Here is a 23485-nt window from a genome sequence, read left to right as displayed (position 1 = left end):
TGTGTCCTGTTGAGATGTGTGTTGGGACACCCCCCCCCCCCCCAGTTTATATCACCCTACAGAAAAGCAGACAGAAAGCTCTAACATGCAGAGCATTTGTCCCCTTGGCCTCCACCCCTCGTTCTCTAATCTCCTTGGGGGAGGCGGACACCATTCTTTCTGTCTGCGTGACACCATGAATGTCGCACAGCAGGCGTTGGGGTCAGAATGAGGGACACTTGAGAAGCATCTGTTTGGAGAACTGCAGGTGAATGTCACTGATATCGTGTCCCCCAAGAGAATAGCTGTCCCCGCAACAGCTGGGAAATGCAGAGAGTCAGCATCTGGCTAGAAGGAAAATGGGAGAAATCATTACGGAAAATGGAAGATTCAAAGTATTTTCCTAGGAGACCTTTACAAAGAAATGAGTTTGGAAATATTTATTCTTTGGATCAAACAGTTTTCTATATTTATTCTAGGGGAAATGCTCACTTCCTTTATCTGATTCTCTTTATTTTGGGGAGCTATTGCCATTTCCATCTGGACTTCTTAGTCTGTGCCACTCCCCCTACCAAAAGGGTGACAGGATTCCCAAATAAGGCAACAGTTTCCTGCCTGTTGCCACATGTGATCATGGCTGGGCTATGTGTCAGGGAATCAAGGAAACAGAAAAACCACAACCTTTTTTGGAAAGTCTCCTGCCTTTCTGCATGGTGAAATGTGAGAATTGCTTTAGTGACTCATACCCTCAAGGTTGAGGGGTGCGTGAATTTTGGCTTGCATGCCTTTCAACTTACAGGTTTTATGGTGAAAGTTGGCAATCAGAGCAGGGTGTGTATTTACCACCATTCACTTAGAACACTTTCTTTCATTTGAAGAGATAACACGTGAGGAATGTCTTCTGTGTCAGCATTCTTTCCTTCCCCGCTGTTCTCTTTCTTAATAGTGACATCGTCTGCTAACCAAAGATGCATGCCCCCGAATGGTGGTGATGTCCTAAGTGGGAGTCATCATCTATTCAATCTCTTACTTAAAAATATTTTCCTAAAAATGCTAGTCCTTCCTAAAAACACTAGGCCTTCCTAAAAACTCTTGCCCTAAACTTGTTCAGATGTTGGATGGCAATTGACAAGTTGATCAGGGACTTGGTAGGAATTGTGGGGCAGCTCAGACTATCTAGGAGGCACGTGTGTACTGTAGAGCCTATAAAGTACAAGCAGACAGAAGTGCTATGCAAAGGACAATCTTGTAACATAGTAGGTCTTTTTTGGAAACCAGAGACAAAAGGAATTCTGGGCTCTGGTCAGATTGTTAAATGCATGCTAGGCTTGCACCAAACTTCTTCAACTCCTTCTAAAACCATAACTTTAACTTTGCCACCAAGTACCAATTACTCATTAGATGATACAACGTGGTGATCAAGGCACCACTCTTTTTCTCCCTCTGTGCCTCTCCAGCATTTTTGCTTCTGGCTAGATCATAATCTGTTTCAAGGAAAGACCAGATTTATATTTCTTTGATTTTTATTCAGTGTCTAGCACCTACAGATGATAGGTGCCCAACTAACAAGAGTTGAAAGAATATAATTAGAAGAACTACCCCTCACTCTGGGTAAAGGGAAAATAAATCTCTACTTTTTCCTTTTCTTTACAGAAATGAGAAGGGGTGGGACCCCAGCCTAAGGATTTGTTCTCGTCCAAGATATATGAAACTATCCAATTATATGTCAACTATACTTCAATTAAAAAAATTTTTTTTTAATTTTTATTTATTTATTTAATTGACACAGAGAGAGAGAGACAGCAAGAGAGGGAACACAAGGAGGGGGAGTGGGGGAGGGAGAAGCAGGCTTCCCGCCGAGCAAAGAGCCCGATGGGGGGGCTCGATCCCAGGATGCTGGGATCATGACCTGAGCCAAAGGCAGATGCTTAACCAACTGTGCCACCCAGGCGCCCCTCAATTAAAATTTTTTTTTAAAGATTTTATTTATTTATTTGAGACAGAGAGAATGAGAGACAGAGAGCATGAGAGGGAGGAGGGTCAGAGGGAGAAGCAGACTCCCTGCCGAGCAGGGAGCCCGATGCGGGACTCGATCCCGGGACTCCAGGATCATGACCTGAGCCGAAGGCAGTCACTTAACCAACTGAGCCACCCAGGCGCCCCAATTAAAAATTTTTTTAAGAAAAAGGAAGAACATCCAGTTCGAGTCTTGAGTCAAATCTTTTTATAGCTAAACATAAAAATTAAGGGTAAATGGCTCTGCTGTTTGAAGTGGTACTATTATAGATTCTGTTTCCTAGGTACTAAGATGTCCTTAGTAATGGTCTAGAAGCAGGAAGATGAGCAAAGAGAAGTGGCCTTCTGTACAAAAATAATATAAGTTGCCATTTTTATTGTGGATGGGAGAAGCAAGGCAGATTCACTGTCCGTTAGTGGATTAAGACTCTCCAGTCCCTGAGAATTACTGCTTATCCTTTAGAAGGGTGTGTGAGTGTGTGTGCAGGAAAAATGAGCGAGTCTCTTTACTCAGTGGCAGGGACCTCAAAGAGTTTTCAGAGTGGTCCAGACTGTGGCTTCTCCATTCTGAATTTTTCTGGAAATTACTATGTCCTGAGGGTTGCCATGGTGGAGAAAGGACCAGGGTGAGCATAACTATTGTCAAAGAGCATTTCCTAAACAGAATGGAAATGTTAAGAATGGGCTCTGTCTTGAAGAGAGAGAAGCGAGGTTGAAATGTTGGCTTGTAGTAACAACAACCCCTAACCTTTATTAAGGGCTTACCCTGTGCTAAGCTCTGTGTTAAGTACTCTATACTTATTTCTGTCTGCCACTACCTTATGAGGAAGGTACTATTATTACCCTGGATTTACAGATGGGGAAACTGAGGCACCGAGCGTGTAAGTAATTTGCCCAAGGTCACATAGGAATGGGCGAGCCTTGATTTGGATTAGGCCATTCTAGTGGCACCAGAACACACACATATAGCTGCTGTGCTGCTTGCCTCTTGCATACTCAGGGGTATGTAAGGTAAAAGTGTGACTGTATTCCTTTATAGCATTATTAAACTCTGGGAACAGTGTGATATAGAATCCCAGTTTAAGCTATTTCCACATTGTCATTTTTCTAGTGTCCAGTGAGGGCTGACAGTACACACACAGCCGTGTGTTAATGTTGTGAGAGACTTTGGATAGTGCAGGGCAGGAGAGCTTGGCTCTTTCCCTGATGCCCTTGTAATGACAGAAAATGCTCTTTGATTCTTGGTGGTAAAACCAAGTGATGGCAGAGCTAGGAGTGGGGTGGGAAAATGGCTGTGATGTGGATGGACACAGGAGTTGCGGTGCTTTCCACCAGAGGGAGGGGACATGGGAAAGGGGGAGGTGCATACAAATATTCATCCCAGTGACAGCTACCAAACCTCTAATGCCTGAGCAAGGACCATGGGAGGAAACTGGACTTCTTGTTGAAGCAAGAACAATATGGTTTCCTCATCTGAAACATGGATAGACAGACAGACAGTGAGAGATGAAAGCAAAAAGTGGTATTAAAACTCCCTAACCGGCTCAATAGTCCAAGATGGCGGATGATTAGGAAACCTTAGTTTTGTCTGGTCCCAGGAATTCAGCTACATAGCTATCAAATCATTCTGAACACCTGTGAACTCAACTGGAGATCTAAGAAAAGAAGAGCTGCAACCCTACAAAGAGAAAAGCGACCACTTTCTGCAAGGAAGGACGTGCGGAGAAGTGAATCCCAGATGATATATGGGAAGATACAACGTGGGGGGAGGGAGCCCCCATCAGCCGGCCCTGGAAAGTGACAGAGCAGCGGAGCACAAAATCAGAACTTTCAGAAGTCAGCTCTGGCGAGGGATGTCCCTGCCTGAAAGGCGCTCAGGTGGCAAAGCGGGGTGGAATTCTAGGTGGGACAGTGTGGTCCCAGGATCCTTGGGGTCACAGAAAGATTGGGGGTGCCTGAGTGCGGCTGAGTTCCCAGGCATTGGAACAGGGAAGCCGGCTGTAATCAGCAAGCCCAGGAGCGGACTCTCAGCTCGGGGTGGCCATAAAGTGCGAACCATGGCTCAGTCAGGTGACTGTGCTCTGAGCAGGGGCACAGCAAACGGCAGAACCAGGGAGACCCCACTTCCTCCCCCTGGATGAGCAGCCTGAGTGTGCACCACAGGAGTCGGCAGGGTTTGGAGACTTGAAACGGGTCTCCTACCTGAGATACAAATGCTGGGTCACAGGCCGGGTGAGCACGGAGTGCAGATGGAGACCAGGGAGACAGGAGTGCTTGACTGCTTTTCTCTGAGGTCACACTGAGGAGTGAGGCCCCAAGCCTTCAGCTCCAGGGCGGGAGATTGGGAGGCCACCATGTTCATTCTCATCCTCTAAAGCTGCGCCTTCAGGGAACAAAAGCCACATAGAGCAATCAGGAGCAGATTACATAGCCTGGCCCCCTGGCAAGGGCGGTGCAATTCCACCCGGGGCAAATATACTTGAGAATCAACGCAAAAGGCCCTTCCCCCAGAAGATCAGCAAGAACATCCAGCCTAGACCAAGTTTACCCATCACTGAGAAATACAAAACTCCAGCGCTAGGGGAATACAGCACATAGAATCCATGGCTTTTTTCCTATGTTTCTTTAGTCTTTCAATTTTATTTTTTTTCTCTTTCCTTTTTCAACCAATCTCTTATTTTATCAACTTTTTTTTAATATTTTTTAATTTTCATTTTTACAGTAACATTCTATACTTTCATTGTATTTAATTTTATTTTTGTATATATATATATGTATATATATATATATAAGTTTTTCTTTCTTTACAATTTTGGGATGCAGTTTCTTCTAACAGACCAAAATATACCCAGAGACCTGGCAGGCCAGAAAGGACTGGCATGATATATTCAGGGTGCTAAAAGAGAAAAATATGCAGCCAAGAATACTTTATCCAGCTAGGATGTCATTCAAATGAGGAGAGATAAAAAGTGTCCAGGAGAAACATTATTCCTCCCTTTCACCTTGTGAATGTCCAAAAGAAAGGGGGGGAGAAAGGCATGAACAATTCCATTATTTAAAAAGGGAAAGGAGGAAAATATTTCTGGCATTTAAAAGATGCTGCTGTTGGGGCGCCTGGGTGGCTCAGTCGGTTAAGCGTCTGCCTTCGGCTCAGGTCATGATCTCAGGTCCTGGGATTGAGCCCCACATCAGGCTCTCCACTTAGCAGCGAGTCTGCTTCTCCTTCTCCCTCTGTGATCTCTCTTGCTCTCACTCTCTCTCAAATAAATAAAGAAAATCTTTTTTTTTTTTTTTAAAGATGCTGCTGTTAAGACATGAACAGACATTTCTGCAGAGAAGACATCCAAACGGCCAACAGACACATGAAAAAGTGCTCAACATCACTCAGCATCAGGGAAATACAAATCAAAACCACAATCAGATACCACCTCACACAGGTCACGATGGCTAAAATGAACAAGTCAGGAAACGACAGATGTTGGAGAGGATGCAGAGAAAGGGGAACCCTCTTACACTGTTGGTGGGAATGCAAGCTGGTGCAGCCACTCTGGAAAACAGTATGGAGGTTCCTCAAAAAGTTGAAAATAGAGCTACCCTACAATCCAGCAACTGCACTACTGGGTATTTACCCCAAAGATACAAATGTAGGGATCCAAAGGAGTGCCTGCACCCCAATGTTTGTAGCAGCAATGTCCACAATAGCCAAACTATGGAATGAGCCCAGATGGAAAGAGCCCAGATATCCATCGACAGATGATTGGATAAAGAAGATGTGGTATATACACAATGGAATACTATTCAGCCATCAGAAAAAAAAAAAAAATGAAATCTTGCCATTTGCAACGATGTGAATAGAACTAGAGGGTATTATGCTAATTGAAATAAGTCAACTAGAGAAAGACAATTATATGATCTCACTCATATGTGGAATTTAAGAAACAAAACACAGTACCATAGGGGAAGAGAGGAAAAAATAAAACAAGACAAAATCAGAGAGGGAGACAAACCATAAGAGACTCAATCATAGGAAACAAACGGAGGGTTGCTGGAGGGGAGGGAGGTGGGGGGATGGGGTAACTGGGTGATGGACATTAAGGAGGGCAAGTGATATAATGAGCACTGGGTATTAGATAAGACTGATGAATCACTGATCTCTACCTCTGAAACTAATAATACATTATATGTTAATTAATTGAATTTAAATTTAAAAAACCTTCCCTAACCAAGTAAGAGTGACTTGGCAGCTCCAGTTAACTTATTCTACTCAATTGGCAATTTCACTGTGTTGTGTAATTGCCAGAAAAGCAACAGACATGGGCCCTATGTAGTCCCCTACCTTATTCACAACATCTAGACAAGCATGTTTTTTAAATGTCTTCCTGCTTTAGGTATTGTAGTTTAGTGCTCTACCACATGGCTGTCTTAGTCTGATCAGGCTGCTGTAACAAAAACACAGCAAATGTATTTCTCACAGTTCTAGGGTCTGGGAAGGCCAAGATCAAGGCACTGGCAGATTTGGTGTCTGGTGAGGGCCCGCTTCCTGGTTCACAGACAGCCATCTTATTGTTGTGTCCTCATGTGGTAGAAGGAACGAAGGAACTCTCTGGGGTGTCTTTATAGGAACTAATCCCATCAGGAAGGCTCCACCCTCATGACCGAAGCACCTCCCAAAGGCCCCATGTCCTAATACCATCACCTTGCGGGGTAGGATTTCCACATGTGAATTTGGAGGGGACACACACATTCACTGTAGAGCCCGGGCACCAAAAGGTGGGAGGATACTGGCTGAGGTAGGTTGGCATGTGGGCTCACATGTGAAAACTAGACACTAGTGGATGATAGAAGAGTTGGGCATCTGTCCACACCCCTCGGGACTTGTACTTTCACAGTCCTCCCCATCTTGGTTTGGGTCTCCTCAGCAACACACCCTGAGGCATGGATCTGAGCACAGGTCATTTATTTGGTAAGCGGGCCCCAGGAAGCCCTAGGTTAAGAGCGGGGAAGTGAGATGGTAAGGGAAGGAAGTCAGTAGAAGGCACTTTACCAAGCAGGGTTCTTAGTGGGTGAGCTCAGTCTCACTGGGAAATCTGGGGTGCCAACACAGAATATGGGCCTCAGACTTCTCCCTCCTAAAGGCTGAGAGAGGCTGGTGACTGCTGAGGGTACTTCTGGAGTGGGGGTAATTTTCTGACACCTCTAGCCTGCGGTGGGCCACCATCTCAGGTAAAGCTGAGATGCTGGTAGTTGGAAGTCAGGCCAGAGGTTAGACCCCAGCTTCGCCTTCCTTACCCCCCTCAGCCCCGTGACCAGTCACCCTCATACCTTCATGTTCATCCCTGCCTTCTCACCCAGGACTGAGGCTGTGGCTGGGAAGAGCCTGCTGCCCTCTGATCCCTCATTCAAACAATGGCAGTCATTTGCTTCCCAGGCTAGCCAAGAAAAGCTGTTTCCTAAAGTTTCTGAAACACTGAGCAAATAAGTATTTTATTTTAGCTTAAGTAATTTAGCTTGGGACTAGAAGTAATAGACTTTGGAGACAGGCTGAGAGTCTGCCGCCCACTACATCATTGTTCCAATGTAAGCATGCTTTCGGAGATCTTCAAACATTAGCACAAAGTTTTGGAGCAGAATCTCTTTGTGAGTTGGATGTGGTCTTGGTTCTGCCTGTGCTCTGGGGTGAGTGTGTCTAGGATGTCCTCTTTATTATTACAGTGGCCCTTTGGTTGTCTGTATTTGGACATGTGGGGTAGACCACATGATAAAGTGCTTTGGAATTTTAAGCATCTGTTTCAAGATTTTCTGGGGGAGGAGGGCACCTGCTCTTTGCCATCTATTCAGAGGAGCCATCTTGCCATCCCAACGTGTTCAACATTCTTGGAGTCTTCTGGAATGGGCCAAGCTTCTCATTAATTTGGGTCATGCGATTGCTGAACAACAGTGATTTACTGTGGATGTGTGTGTTCTCGCCTCGACAGAAGGACAGGTGCAACCGAGCTGTTGGGTTGATTTACTTGGCTCTTTCTTGGTATTGTCCAGAGGGCAGACCCCATAGAGAACGTCCATATAACCTCAACCAGCAGACTGAAGGTGAACAGTGTGCAAAAAGCACCAAAAAATTATGCGGCGGATGCCGCAAAGTCAAATAAATAGGAAAAAGATAGGAAATGGGGCCAAAGCAAACGCATGAGATCTCAGCCCCCTTCTCATTTTCCTTCCAGGCCCTGGAAGTTCGGATACCTGAACAAAGCCAAAGAGGACCCAAGCCACAGTCAGATCTGACTGCAGAACCTCAGACCGAATGAGAGAGTGCACCCGCCTAGGAAGTCTGTTTCCCTCCTCGCTCCTGTTCATTTAGATGTAATTCTTAGTCACTCTTGTGAGATAATTTTAAAAATAGAAGCTCTGCAATGCATTGGCAGGCTACTTGTTGACAAGCTAAAACTGTTAGACGCTTGATTGTTCCAACGAGGATGAGAAAACCAACAGAGGTTTCTAGCCTGCGTGGGGAAGGCAATCTTCTTCACATATTCCTCTTCCTGTAATCACTCTTGCTCACTGATTCCAAGATTTGATGGGGGAAATTCATGTTTAGAGCATGAGGGAGCATTCTGGTATGCTCCAGAATGTTCTATAACAGGGGTCGGCAAACTTTTCTATAAAGGGCCAGATAGTAAATATTTTGGGTTTTACAGGCCAGATTGTCTCTGTGTCAACTATTCGATTCTGCCGGCCTGCTGGAAATGTAGACAAAAGACAATACATCAACAAACCGGCACATCTGGGATCCACTAAGACTTTATTTGCAAAAATAGGTGGTGGGTCAAATTTAGGTTGCCTGAAGTTTGCCCGAAGTTTGCCCGCCCCTCCTTTCCGTCTTGAACTGAACGACAGTTTCCTAAGTCCACGTATATGGAACATTTCATCAAGCTATGTTACACTTAAGATTTTGCACATTCATATGAATGTTATGCCTCTATTTTTAAAAATCAGATTCAATTTTCCTTTTTAGTAGGCATCCTGCCACAGATTCTCTGGTGAATTCTTTTAAAGGGGCCTCTGCAGTGGATAGGATACTGATTCAGCAACTCGTAACAGGAATGTCCAGCAGTAGCAGGCTGGGCTTTACTCCTCTCTCCTTATGGGTGCGCTGCACCCCAGGAGATCCAGCCTCCTTCTCCCAGGGGGCTCTGCTCCCTCAGTCGGTTATGTGTGCCCGCATGGAAGAGGGAAAGCGTGGGGCACGGCCTTTCTCTTTGAAGGCACATCCTTTCTTCTCTTGTTCCACTGGCCAGAATTTAGCCACCTGGCCGTATCTAGCTCTAAAGAAATCTGGGTTCTTAGCCTTTATTCCAGGTGGCCACGGTTCAAATAGACTGGGCATTCTGTCATTGTAGAAGAAAGGAAGAACAGATACTGGAAGTCAACTAGCAATCTGACCTTTTCCGTCTGCCAGGGAATAGGATGCCTATTTTCCTCATGGCTTTTAGAAGGCAATTAGTTGGGTATCCATTGTACATACCAATGACAAATCGGGGTTATATAAAAATGGCCGCTTTTCAGATTCTAAATCAGAGACACTAGAAAAGATGAATAGTGCTCTGCCTATATTTATTCTTCCACTTGTAATTATATTTACACGAGAAGTACAATATTATTAAAATGTGACATTCTTCAAAATGAAACAGCTTGTTCTATTGGGGGTTTCTAAACAGGTTGGAGAATATATGAGAGCAATCCCCAGGCAAGTATTGGCCTCCTTATGATCGTGGTGAGCTAGCCACTCTGTGGAAAGGCGGAGGGAAGCCTGGGAAGTGCAGGTGGCGAGGTGTTCGAGCAGGAACTTTCCTTCTCTGCAGCATGGAGGCCGGGCTTGGTGGAAGTCCCCCATGACGGCAGGATCCCTGGGCTCCAGGCCTCAATTTGCTCATAACTACAGTATGATTGCCATCAAATTGCTTTACTTCTTTGAGCCTCAGGTTCTCATTTATAACACCCTGATTATTTCTACATTCTTCTCAAGAGACTTAGTTGCGTGCATCCGGAACATAACATTCATAGCTGAAGTTATTTTTGGACCTCTTCCCTTGGGTGCCTTGTAGGCTGGTCTAACCCCACTTTTCAAAGCAGAACTTACCATGCACCTTGCAAATCGGCTCCGGTCTAGTGCCCATTCCAACTCATTATTCTGAAATGCATGAAGCTATACTGTTTGAAAGGTCTCTGTGCCTTGCTTTTGCTGTTGTCTCTGCTGGGATACCCTTTTCTTCTTTCTTTTTGGGATTAATTCTCTCTTCCAAATAGGAATCACCTCCTCCATGAAGTCTTCCCTGATACCCTCTCTTCCTGTCATCAGGCTAAGACACCCTCCTCTCTGCGCCACTAGTCTCCTGGACATGTTGCATTTGCCTCGCGGTGTTGACACTGACTGTGCATCTGTCTCTGTCTCTCAGGGAGCAACTTGAATGATCATTTTCTTAGTTTGCTTTGTACTGTGCCTGGTATGTGGTACATGACTATGAACGTTGGGTGCTCTTGAGTAATCGGCTGATGTGAGGAAACTTGATGACTTGCCAGGGTCCCTTCCAATTGTGAAATATTTGGACTTGCAACGGCCAATGTCAAATGTCTAAACTACTATTGGAAGGCTAGTGGTGAGCGAGGCTGGGATATGTGCTCTATAGTTGTTGTTCTTATCCTTAGCTCTCACAATACCTAACACAGGGCCTGGTCCATAGCTGGGATTTAGTAAATGTGGGGGTATTTGCCTCCTGCCTGGTGCCCTAAGGAGGTTACACAGTAGCCCTTCTCTTCTTCTAGCATTTTCTCCTTTCCCCAGTCCTATCACAGCCTGCTGGCTCTCCCCAGCAAAAATCCCAAGGAGCAGACTTCTTTTGGGGAAACTAGGTGAATCAGAACAGATTCTTGATTGCTTGGTTCTGGACCGTCACAAATCTGCCCCAGACATGTTACCTGCCAGCACCACCTTCCCTCTTGTCCCTGAAAGCACCCTTTCAATAGCCCTCCTCTGTCTGGAAAGCTGCATTAGGCTGTTCTCTGCTCAAAGATGGGCCCAGGACCAGCCAGAGCCCTAGTGTGGGCCAGTTAGTTTCTACCTCTCAGGAGTTTGAACCAGTCCTATAGAAAGACTCTACCAGTTTCAGGTACAGAAAGATAGCTGGGGTGATCTGTGGAGACTAGCTGCATTGGGTTAATGGTGGAGAAATTGAATGAGGACCCTGGGGCTGGGAAAGCAGCTTGGGTTCTAGAATCCTCCTCTGCCTGCAGGCTCCAAGACAGTCAGAGAAGTGTCTCAGCATCTGTGGCCCTCTCTCTCCCTTCCCTATGCTGGGTGCATCCCAATATCAAACCTCTCTTATTTTAGCAGGCTGAGGGAGCATCTGTTTCTTGCATCCAAAAGACTCCTTCCTTTACTTGAGGCTGTGGGATCAATGATCTCTTTTCCTGGGTGGTAGAGTGCCTTTGATGTATGGTCCTTGTCCACGAAAGACTGGTAAGTAGACTCTCCCTCCATTAAAATGGCAGGGGGTGGGGGGACTTGCGGTCTTGGAGGCTTCAGGGTCCAATTAGGTTTGGATCTCCGCTCTACTACTCATTGGCTGGGCATGTTACATATCCTTTGTATACCTCTGTATATTCACCTGCCAACTGGTGATAAAACAGACCTTCTACTCAAGTTTGTTGTGAAAAGTAAGTGAGAATTATTTTCAAAGTAAAGTCCTTGATAAATCATGGGTAATTTCATAAGGATGTTTAAGATCCAGGAGATCACGTAAGGAAGAATGCAGTTTCATAGAAGAGTCATTAAACACTCTTGGGTTGGGCCAAGACGGGTCCTGCAGTCTTTATGAACATAAACAGTGTTAAAATGAGATTCATTTATGGGGTTAACCTGACATTGCTCCTTTGGGATAAATAGGTAGTATGATTATACAGTTGGTAAAGAAAGAAAAGCACAGAACCATTATGGCTTTACTGGAAAGACCTTGCCAGCAGTAGTTCTGGCATTAAAATGTTAAGCACTGGGTATGTTTCCTGACTTTGTTCCACTGGACCCTGGCTGACGTGGCAGTGGTGTTTTACTCCGTTTTGTTTCTGAAACGCTGACTTGTCTCTGAATGTTCTGGATGTGCAGGTATGGAAGCGGAGTCGCTCAAAGGTGGCCCGTGACCTCCGGAAGGCCTGACCCTAATCAAGAGGGTCATCCTAAGGGAGACAGGACAGTGGTCACAAGCGCAGCCATCCAGTCTATGATCACCCTCATGCCTCCAGCCCGGAAGTAGCCGAGAAGGCTGCCTGAGGTCCCCGAGCAGTTATCCATAACAAGTTGGATGGAGAGCACCTCCGATGGGGTTTCCGACAACTGGGAATAAATCCAGGCTGCCGACTCAGCTGGGAAGGCTGCTGGATATATAAAGGGCCAGTCATCCTTCTCGTCTTGCTGTCCAGCTTCAAGAAGATCCATCACTGCAAGCGGCCTGGCACTTCTGTGAGGTGTCCACTCAGGTGATTCCCCGCTGCCCCAGTGTGATCTCTGCTCTCCAGCCCCAAACTCCCCTAAGCTGACTCTGCCCCAAAGGCAAAGTGCCGACTGTATGGTAACAAATGCAAGGCCTTTCTTTGGGATTGATTTCATTAGAAGAAGGAAGAAGAAATGAGGGAGGAAGAGGAAGAAGAAAATCCCACATACTGGCATATTCTACGTTGTTCTTTGTTTGTTTGTTTGTTTTTAACAGAAAGAGAGAGAGAGAGCACAAGCAGGGGAGCAGCAGAGGGAGAGGGAGAAGCAGGCTCCCTGCCGAGCAAGGAGCCTGATGCGGGGTGCGATCCCCGGACCCTGGGATCATGACCTGAGCCAAAGGCAGACGCTTAACGACTGAGCCACCCAGGTGCCCCTTCTACGTTGTTCTTAAAAGAAGAGGAGGGGGACACTTGGGTGGCTCAGTTGGTTGAATGGCCAACTTGATTTCAGCTCAGGTCATGATCTCAGGGTCCTGGGATCGAGTCCTGCTTCGGGCTCTGTTAGCATGGAGTCTGCTTGTCCCTCTCCCTCTGCTCCTCCTCCCACTTCAGAGTGCACGCTCTCTCTTAAATAAATAAATATCTTTAAAAAAAAAAAGAAGAGGAGAGTATGTGTGCATTTTGGCTTCCTTCCGATCTGCCTTATCAATCAATGGCAGCTTAACATGCTGCAAGCAATAAATATATATTTGTTGAATGACTGAATGACTGAATCAATGCTGAAGATGGTGACCAGAATATGGCTACAGCTGGGGCATTCGTAAGGTCATTGTCATACCTTAAATGACAAGACTTTGTTCTTCCTCTCCTTAGGTGCAAGACACATGGTTTTATAAGAAAAATGAAAGGGAACGGATCAACTCGTTACCCAGCTTTTAACACACCACCATTTGGGTCCTTATTTATAGTGTTGTTCTCTGTAGCTGGGTAGCTGGGTGGGTTTTCATTTCCAGTGCATGGCGACAAGCTCTGAAAGGTGGATGTTGTGATTCATTAAAACAAAAATGATGGGGCACCTGGGTGGCTCAGTCGTTAAGCGTCTGCCTGCGGCTCAGGTCATAGTCCCAGGGTCCTGGTATCGAGCCCCGCATCGGGGTCCCTGCTCGGCGGGAAGCCTGCTTCTCCCTCTCCCACTCCCCCTGCTCGTGTTCCCTCTCTCGCTGTGTCTCTCTCTGTCAAATAAATAAATAAAATTTTTAAATAAATAAATAAAACAAAAATGAAAGTAAGTTCTGTTGTCAAACCATCTTCTATTCTTCATCGTATCAAAGAGTTTGCATTTAATGCTGGATCCCAAAACAAAAGTTTGCACAGGGGTCAACTGTCCCTCCACCCAAGTCTGTTTCCTTTCCAAAGTGGGCAGATTGTCAGCCCCCCAGAGGGAGGCTGGATCCCCACAGAAGCGGCTTTCAGGGTAGTTATTCTTCCGGAAAGTACACTATGTCTGTTTCTGGTTTGCCTTTTCAGTTTCCTGGAGTCGTTCTTTTGAACAGAGGGAGCAAAGCCCTGCTGAACACTGCAGCTCAGTCAGACCCCAGTGTTGAATCCCCATTTCCATTTTATTTATTTTTTTAAAGGCATTGAACCCTCCTGGCTCTGGGGAACTTTCTCTTGGTTCACTGTAGAGGGCGGGTCTCTGAGTCCTGGGCAACTTCTCACATTCTGTTGTTAAACAGCTGTTTCCAGAGGCCTGTTACCCTCACACCCACATAAGACCGAAAATAGCAGCGTGTCCCTCCCCGAGGAGTCTGTGCTTTCAAAGGCACACTGTGCTCCATCCTGCCTTTTTGTCTCTTTCATTTTTCTTTTTGGTAAACATGGAATCAGGCTATTCTGTTTAGTTGGTTACAAGTTATTTTCCAAACCCTTGAACCTGAGTAAGCAACGGAATATACAAATGCCAGAGATGTAAATCAGGAAAACAACCGAGTTCTGATGCTTGCTTTTGGGGAAAGTGTTGGCTCTTCTGGCAGCAGACTGTGGCATTGACTTTGAGCTTGTATCAGGGATTCCCAGGGCTTTTTATGAAAACGTAGGGAAGATTATCTTCCCGCGGCAAAGGGCAAAGGCAGGGTCTGCTGATGACATTTGCTTTTCAAAGCTTTTTCTTTCAACGATCCTTTCTAATTTTCAGGGCTTTGTTTTTAAATTATTTTTAAAAAAGATTTTATTTACTTATTTCACAGAGAGAGACACAGCGAGAGAGGGAACACAAGCAGGGGGAGTGGGACAGGGAGAAGCAGGCTTCCCGCGGAGCAGGGAGCCCGACGCGGGGCTCCATCCCGGGACCCCGGGATCATGACCTGAGCAGAAGGCAGACGTTGAACCAACTGAGCCAGCCAGGCGCCCCTATTTTTAAATTATTGAGATAAAGTTCACATACCATAAAATTAACCACCTCAAACTGAGCAATTCACTGGCATTTAGTACATTCCCAGTGTTGTGCAACTGACACCTCTAATTCCAAAACATTTTCATCACCCTGAAAGAAATCCCTGGAGCCTTTAAGCAGCGGCTCCCTATTCCTTCTTCTCCCCCCAGCCTTGGGCAAGCGCCATTCTGCTTTCTTCCTCTATGGATGCACCTTCTCTCCTATGTTAGCTAGTCTTCTGTGTCCGGCTCCTTTCACTTAGCGTGTCTTTAAGGTTCATCGTGTTGTAGCACGAGTTGGCACTCTGTCCCTTTTAAGGGCTGAATAATACTGATCATATGTATATACAACAGTTCTACTTTTTAGATATCGCGAATAACGCTGCTATAAACGTTGCGATCCAAGTGTCTGTTTTCCATTCTCCTGGGTGCCTACCCAGGTGTGGACCTGCTGGGCCATCTGGTAACTCTACGGTCAAGTGTTCGAGGCGCTGCCACCCTGTTTTCCACAGTTGGCTGCACCAGTTTCCATTCTCGCCAGTAATGCGCAGTGATCCCAATTTCTCCACATCCTTCTCGGCACTTGTTATTTTCGACTCTTGATTATGGTCATTCTCATTTGTTTTGAGTGGTAGCTCATTGAGGCTTTGATATGCATTTTCCTAATGACGAAAGACATGAAGCATCTTTTTGGGTACTTGTTGGCCATTTGTGTATCCTCTTAGGAAACATACCTCTTCAAGTCCTTGGCCCATGTTAAAAATTGGTATGTTTGTTTGTCTTTTTCTGTTGAATTGCAAGGGTTCTTTGCATGTTCTGGACACTGCCCCCTTATCAGATATGGTACCTGCAAATATTTTCTTCTATTTTGTAGGTTTTCTTTTCACTTTCTTTACAATGTCCTTTGATGTATGATAGTTCTTGATCTGGGGGGAAGCCCAATTGCATCGATCCTTTCTTACACAAGGGCATGGAGGTATGGACAGAGAAGGGCTAGTTATTCCCAGGTCTGGCTGACCAGCTGCCTAATGTGACCCACAGAATACTGTCGGAGTAAGCTTGTCCTAGCTCCAAAACTGAACCCACAGGTTTCATCTGAAGACAAGCATTATTTAGAACCATGATGGTTTTATATTTTACTTGTTTATAAATTGCCTTGTGTTAGAAAAATCTACTGTTACACATCTAGAGCTTCTTGGCTGGAATATGTCATTTACTACCGAGGCTCAGAATACACGGTTGTTTAGAAAGAATGCAGCTGACGCCACCTAATATTGCCTCTCCAGCTCAGACCTCCCTTCCGCACTCTGGACTCCAACTGCCTCCATAACATCTCCCCAAGGGTGTCTCCTAGGCATGTCAAATTTAGAACATTCTAGATCAAACCTTTGTTCTCTAGCCCACCCTTCACATGCTCGGCCCCCTCAGTTTTTTACATGTCAGCAAATGGCACTAAAAGCACTGCCTTCATCCTTGATACTTTTCTTTCTCTCATGTCCTATATCCAGATCATTAGCAAATTCTGCTTGCTCAGCCTTCAAACTCTGGCTCTCCATGGAGCTGGATACCTCCCCTCCAGGGGAAACAACCGGCTAAGCTACATCTTCTTGTCTCCTCACTGGTCTCCCTTTTCCTCCGCAGTGTTTTCTCCACACGGGGAGCCAGAGGGATCCTTTCAAGAAGAACTCATGTCAACTCATGTCGCTCCTGTGCTCACACCCCTTCCCCCTGGCTCACTCTGCTCCAGCCCCCAGAGCTTCTAGCCGTTTCTCCAGCACTCCACTGGCCATGTACTGCTGTCCCTTCCGCCTGGAACGCTAGCCCTCCAGAGAGCCATAGAGCTCACCCCTCACTGACTTCGGGGCTCTGCTCAAAGTTCCCTCGATGTGAGAGTCTGCCGGATACCCCTGGATAAGAGTGCAGTTCCTCCCCACGTTGCCCCTGTCCCCGTCCAGTGCCCCTGCCGACTCCCCGAGCCTGCCCCCCGCCCACCTGCCCTCCTTACCCTGCTCTTTCTTTGTGGCACTTCACACGTAGCTGTTTATACAGAGCACATAAAAGATATTTCTTGTCATTATCTGTATCCTCCCCGCCTCCCCCCGCCCCCAACACACACACTGAGCTCCAACTGAATGGCTGAATAAAGAAAAATTCTGCATTCCAGGCACACTGTGTGACTTTCCTTCATCAGTGTGAGGACTAATGGGGCTGGATGCATAGTGGCTTCAGTTTCGTGAGGACCTTGAAGGTCAGCACCGCAGTGCTCTTTCTGAATCGCCAAGTTTATTAATTTTTAAACAGCAGTGTCTCCATTCAGGTGCCATGGGCCATTGTGCTCCTAATCCACTCATTAGGGATTCCCAAGTATGCATTCATACAACAGACCATAGCACTCTGAAGACACCATTATGGATTTCCACGTGCGGTCCCCGAGGATTAAAGTAAAGCCTTGGAGCTTATGGAGAGTGCCTCAGCCTTGTGATCCGTCAGGCCCCCCACCCCCCTCCGAGTCAGCTTCAGCTTGGCGATTAATGATCCCAATTTGCAAGATTCCAGGAACTGGGATTGTATCAAGTGGCAGACACGGTCCAACTCGAGAGCAGTGACTTTTTTTGTTTCCTCTTTTTGGTAACAAAAGAAACAGACAGGTGTCTTCAGGGGTTGCTGCTTTTCTCGGACTTTCTTCAGCTGTGGAGAAAGAGTCTGGCATTCGTGTTCTGGGTAGAACGCTCCAAGAAAGCTGGGTGGAAGTGCTAGAGGGGTAACTGAGTCCACCATACCCATTGCACAGATTTGAAAACAAAGACCTGTGACCCAATGAGCTTGCGTGAGGTCCCAAAGGTAAATACTGGTGTAACTGGCAGAAGAGCTCTGGGCTGGAAGGGACCTTTATGGCCTCTCCATCATATCTGAGGGAACTGAAGCACAACAGGTTGTGACTACTTGCCAGTGGTCCCACAGCCATTCGGGGGGGAGCATGTGTGGAGCCCAGGCTTCCTAACTCCTCATCCAGCCTTCATCCACCCCATCACTGAACTGCTGAGATGTTTGTCTCTCGACGCCATGATACCGTCCTTTGATTGTTCGCTGAAATTCTCTCCTGGGAGTTGAGATAAGTGATGGACAAGAGAAAGCAAGTTTTAGCTGAGTCCGTGGCCTAATAAAATCAGTCTGTCCACATTTTTGATGAGCCAACCCCTCACTTTATTTAACCTTTGTAAATACATTGATGTGCAAATGCCCAGAGTGTGAAGATAGCCTAGCCATGACCTAGCTTTCCAACGGGGATTGATTGTTGTTGTTTTTTAAATGTTAGCTATGTGCAGGGGTTCTCAAAGCACAGTCCCTGGACCACCAGCAGCAGCAGTACCTGGGAAATGGGAATTCGTGGGCCCCATTCCAGCCTCATTGAATCAGAAACTCTGGGGGTGAGGCATAGCTATCTGTGTTTAACAAGCGCTCCAGAGGGTCGCTCAAGTTCGAGAAGCGCTGGTTTAGTGGGTGCTGTTGGTATCTTGCCTCATACCTTGGGATCTCTTCTACCAAGCTGCTGTAAGGGCTGCAGCTAAGAGCTCACATGTGACTGACACCTTCCCCCGAGGATGCTCTGGGCAACTGGAGCTGCCCCAGTCAGAGATGTTTGGCCACCTCCCCCCACCAGCCCGCCCGCTACCAACCCCACGCAGGGTGGCTGGGAGCCAATGACTGATTGGGGTAGGTTATCAAAGCTCCCTTGTCTCAAGAAGCGACAGACTCTGCTTTGCTGTTTATGCTCCAGAGCTCAGAGGGAAGCTAGACTTCTCCTGAAGCCACGCCCTTGCTTTCCTCCCAATCCTTCTTTCCTTACTCACTTACAGATTTCTCCTGCAAACAGCCCCTAATAAAGTAGATGCCCAAGGACTCCTATCTCAGGTTTTGTTTTGGGGGAACATGACCCAAGACAATTAGTAAGTTCACCTCAAAGATATTCCTTTTATGGATGGACGTGTAGGGCTGGGCATTTAAGGAGAACATTCTCAGCAAGTTACTCTACCCAGATTTGGGCAACCCGTCGGCATTGATTTCGGACACATATCCACAACTGTCACATCCTGCCTCTAATTTTGAAGGTTTCCTTGACTAGACAGTAGTTCAATCTCATACAGATTGATTCTAGTTGAGAGAAACTGGGTGATGGATGATATCCTTTTAACCAGCTAGAATCACTGGTATAATATGCAGTTTGGTTTTCCTGAGGTTGGAAATAATTGGCAAGTTGAATGTGGTCACCAGAAAGATCTACTGCATTTATTTTGGGTCATTTTATCTCAGGAGGCACATACAAAAGGTCCAAAGTACTCATTCCAGGGTCATCTCTTCTGTGGGAAAGGGCCACAGTATGTCCAACTTTGAGCTCCAAAGGTGCCTATTAAGCTCCTCCCCAGCCCTAAGATCATGAGGAAAGGAAGCCCTAGGGAGTCTTCCATCATGGAATGGAAAAAGATTTGATAGTCTATTTCCTGGAAGCTCTCCCATCTCCCTGGGCCCTAGAATTCTTGGTTCCCACAAAACCTCAAACAGATGGCTGCAAGTTTGATTCTGGCCTTGTGGAACTTGAGCCATGTCCCAAATGAAATGTACCTCTAGGTTGGCCAGGAGCCCCCTTTTCTAATGTTTCCTTCCTTACTCCTGCTTGGCCCAGCTCAGGAGTCAGAGATCAGCATGAAACAGTCTTCTGTTTCTAGCATCATGGAAATGAATCATCACAATCACCATCTCATAGGGTCGGGGGGGAAAAGCCTTATGCAGATTTTTCCATCCTTTAAGATGAACAAGACAAAACTATATTTAAAAGAATCTATTCTCCTAGGAATCCACTGCAAAAGCTAATCCTTGCTGTCAGGACATTCTTTTTTAACACACCTGAAAGCCTCACATTGCAAATTAAGCTAAATTTCTTTTATTTAGCCTTTGTAGGACGGTCTACTGATATTTCCTGCTCAAAAGCATGACGGGGAAAAGTCAAAACTCTGTTGAGAGAAATGATATTAATGGAAGTTTATTTTAAGGATGAACTGGCTACTCATCTCCAGACACTCATTTCATTCTTGGTAGGCCACCGGAGAGCCAAACATTTAGATCACACTGAAAAAGATTCCCTTGAAAAATTGCTTTTGCCAGAAAGTGCACTGATATTCACCCTTCCCAGCTTCATACAGAGGGATTTTTTAATAAACACCTCTAGCACACCAGCAACCATGTTTATTTTAGAGGCCGCGTGCCCCATGTGGAGACCTGCATGGGAAAGTTCTTTTAGTTCCAGGTACTAGGAGAAGTTTTACTTCCTCAGAATTACGGGCAGGCTTTATTTTTTAGGCCATGAGAATCACACACTTGAACTATATTTTCCCTTTTTGAGTGGGCTATCAGAAAGCTTAGAGCCAAATTTTTGGCTCATCTTTGGAACAGAGCCTGCATAATTGTTTTTTCTATTTTTCCCCTGGTTTTGTCCATGTGCATTTTTGCAGGCCCTGAGTTTTAAGTTTTATATTGATTTCATCTTAGGAAAGCTAAGGAGCCATCCAGAATTCTTTACAGATCAAAGCAGGGAGTAAATCTAGCATAAGCATTATAGTCATCCCTCATCTCAAAAGCCTTTATCAAACTACCATTCATCTTTAATAAAAGTACCGAGTATCTAACTCAATAGCAAAAACAAAAAACAAAAAACACCAGTCTGATTAAAAAATGGGCAGAGGATCTAAATAGACATTTTTTCAAAGCAGACTTCCAGATGGCCAACAGGCACATGCAAAGATACTGAACATCATTCATCATCAGGGAAATGTGAACCAAAACCACAGTGACATATCACCTCACACCTGTCAGAATGGCTAAAATCGAAACCACAAGAAACAAGTGTCGGCGAGGATGTGCAGAAAGAGGAGTCCTCGTGCCCTCTTGATGGGAATGTAAATTGATACAGCTGCTGTGGAAAACAGTATGGAGGTTCCTCAAAAAATTAAAAATAAAATTACCATATGTCCAGCAATCCCACTTCTGGGTATTTATCCAAAGAAAAGAAAAACACTAACTCGAAAAGATATATGCAGCCCCATGTCCACGCAGCATTATTTACAGTAGCCAAGATATGGTTACACCCTAAGTGTTCACTGACAGATGAATGGATAAAGAAAATATGATACATATAGAGGACGGAATATTATTCAGCCATAAAAAAATGAAATCTTGCCATTTGTGACAACATGGATGGACCTAGAGGATATTATGCTAAGTGAAATAAGTCCGAAAGAGAAAGACGAATACTGTATGATCTCACTTATATGTGGAATCTAAAACGAAGCTCATAGATACAGACATCAGATTGTGAGGGGTGGGGGGTAAGGAGTGGGTGAAATAGGTGAAGAGGGTCAAAAGTTACAAACTTCCAGTTATGAAATAATTAAGTCCTGGGGGTGTACTGTGCAGATATGATTTCATGGTGACTGTAGTTAATAATACTGTATTGCATATTTCAACATTAAGAGAACAGATCTTAAAAGTTCTCATCACCACATGTGCTGCTGGATGTTAACAGACTTATTGTGGTGATCATTCTGCTATGTTTACAGATACCAATCCTTATGTTGTGCATCTGAAACTAATATAATGTTGTATATTACTTCTACCTCAATTAAAAAAAAAAGTACTAAATAAATCCTGCAGTAGTAGCCTACATTCTGAAATGTGGGCTTAGAATCTACAAGGACAATTAAAAAGTCTGCTCTGGTTACAAGCTAGGGGAAGATCCAGACGCAGGATCACCGAGGAAGGAAAGATGGTACTTGTTCAATATGCAAAAGCAAAATGAGCAGGAAGGTCACACTTCAAAGAAACACCGCAGTGAGGTCAGAGGACCGCAGATAAAGGGAATGGTTAGGGGGGGAAAAGTCTCATGAGTCCCTGCGGTAGGGATCTCATGCCCGTAGCCCTAGACAACAAAACAAAAACCTGCAGAACACAAGAGTGCATCTATTGGAATGACGCGGTGTAACTGACACCAAACCATCTGTCTATCCCTGGATAGGTGTTTGCAAGAGGTCGTCAACTCATTTCCCTCTTCATATAACATTTGCTTAAAAATGATTATTTGAGGAACCAGAGCCAGTGGGAAAACAAGTGTGGCGGGAAGAAAGATGAGAGGAGGGACGTTATGGAACTGTTGGTATTTTGCAGTGACCATGGCCATTTTTCTCTGTGTTTTTTGCTTCTTTTGTTGATTTTGGAGACAGCACCCCAGAAATAATTTTGAAGAAAATCTCAGAAAAGCACAGACAATACTTAACAAAAATACTAAGTATGTAATAGCTCCCACATGGAATTTAACCATGACATGAAGACAACTTTTGGAAAAACTCAGACCCAAATACACGTTGATAGTGTTAGGGTGTAAGTGAATTTTAGGCCACTGGGATAGAATTAGGAAGACAGGAGCTATAAATGGTTGAGAGATTTCATCAAAGCAGGTCTTTGTTTATAAGTTTCAATTCAGTATTTTTTCTTGCTAGTCACTAAAAATGCTGCTGAAGCTAAATTTAAAGACTCTAAGTATCTCTTCCATGGCTATTTTCCATTACATTACTTCAAGCAATCCTCTTTTGCCCTGGGTCATTCTTGCCCATGAATTTGAGACACCAGGGCCCAGGTTCACCCTTCCCCTGCCTTGCACAGATGCCCAGTCCTTTCTAGAAGGGAAGCCTGATAGTTTGCTCTGTCTTAAGGCTTTTGCCTCATCCGACCAGGGAGCTCTAAGCTGGCAGCAGGGAAAGCTGAAAACCAGCTCAAGTCAAAACAAGAACTCCCCCTTCCGCAGATGTGCAGAAACTGGTAGGACCGGGTCCCTCTGGAAACAGAAGGCAGGTGCAGCTGAAAGTAGGTGGGTTTGTAAAACATCTCTATACGATGCAGTTAGACCCCTGCCTGAGGGTAGAAGCTCTTTACTCTAGAAATGTTGAGTCACTGGGACTGGACTCTGGAAGAAGGACACTCAACCCCTGGGCTGCAAACAGGACAGTGACTTGGAAGTCTGCACACTGATGGGGAGTACCTAAGGCCCTGCCTCTTATTGGGACCTCAGACCATCAGTCAGCCTCATAACCCCAAGATGGGACATGCAGAGCTCGCTCTCTGGAAACCTCTCACGGCCTGCCTCCGGCCTGGGGTCTGAGTGGGCCACACAATACCAAAAAGCCCCTGGCCTTTGTATATCAGGTATCTATTGCCACAAATAATGCTGCATAACAAGTATCCCCAAACTCAGTGGCTTAAAAACCAACCATTTATTATTGCTCACGAGTCTACAGGACTGGGTGGTTCTTTATTTTTGCTGTGCTTATGCACACATTTGTGGTCAGATGTGGGTCAAGTTGGTAGCTCTGCTGCTCTTGGCTGGGCTTTCTCATATGTCTGGGAGTTGGCTGGCTGGCTGATCACTGGCTAGTCTGGACATATTCACATGCTAGACGCAAGCTTCTGAGAAAGCAAAAGGAAGCTCCGAGACCTCCTGAGGCTAAGGCTTAGAACCGCCACATAGCTACTTCCG

The 23485-nt window shown here is 45.5% G+C and overlaps 1 long non-coding RNA gene across 1 annotated transcript in view; it reads right to left on the bottom strand.

The window, feature by feature from the left end:
• LOC135361902 (uncharacterized) overlaps positions 1–23485 on the bottom strand; it is a 137985-nt gene that overhangs the window by 29896 nt on the left and 84604 nt on the right. The window contains exon 2 of the long non-coding RNA XR_010406034.1: positions 4198–4378. This is a non-coding gene — a long non-coding RNA (uncharacterized LOC135361902). The remainder of the gene's footprint in view (positions 1–4197; positions 4379–23485) is intronic.

Source organism: Mirounga angustirostris, unplaced genomic scaffold (assembly GCF_029215605.1).
Source record: "Mirounga angustirostris isolate CCGP_5_RB_7025 unplaced genomic scaffold, mMirAng1.0.hap1 SCAF_11, whole genome shotgun sequence".
NCBI lineage: Eukaryota > Metazoa > Chordata > Mammalia > Carnivora > Phocidae > Mirounga > Mirounga angustirostris.
This window is presented reverse-complemented; position numbering and strand designations above follow the sequence as displayed.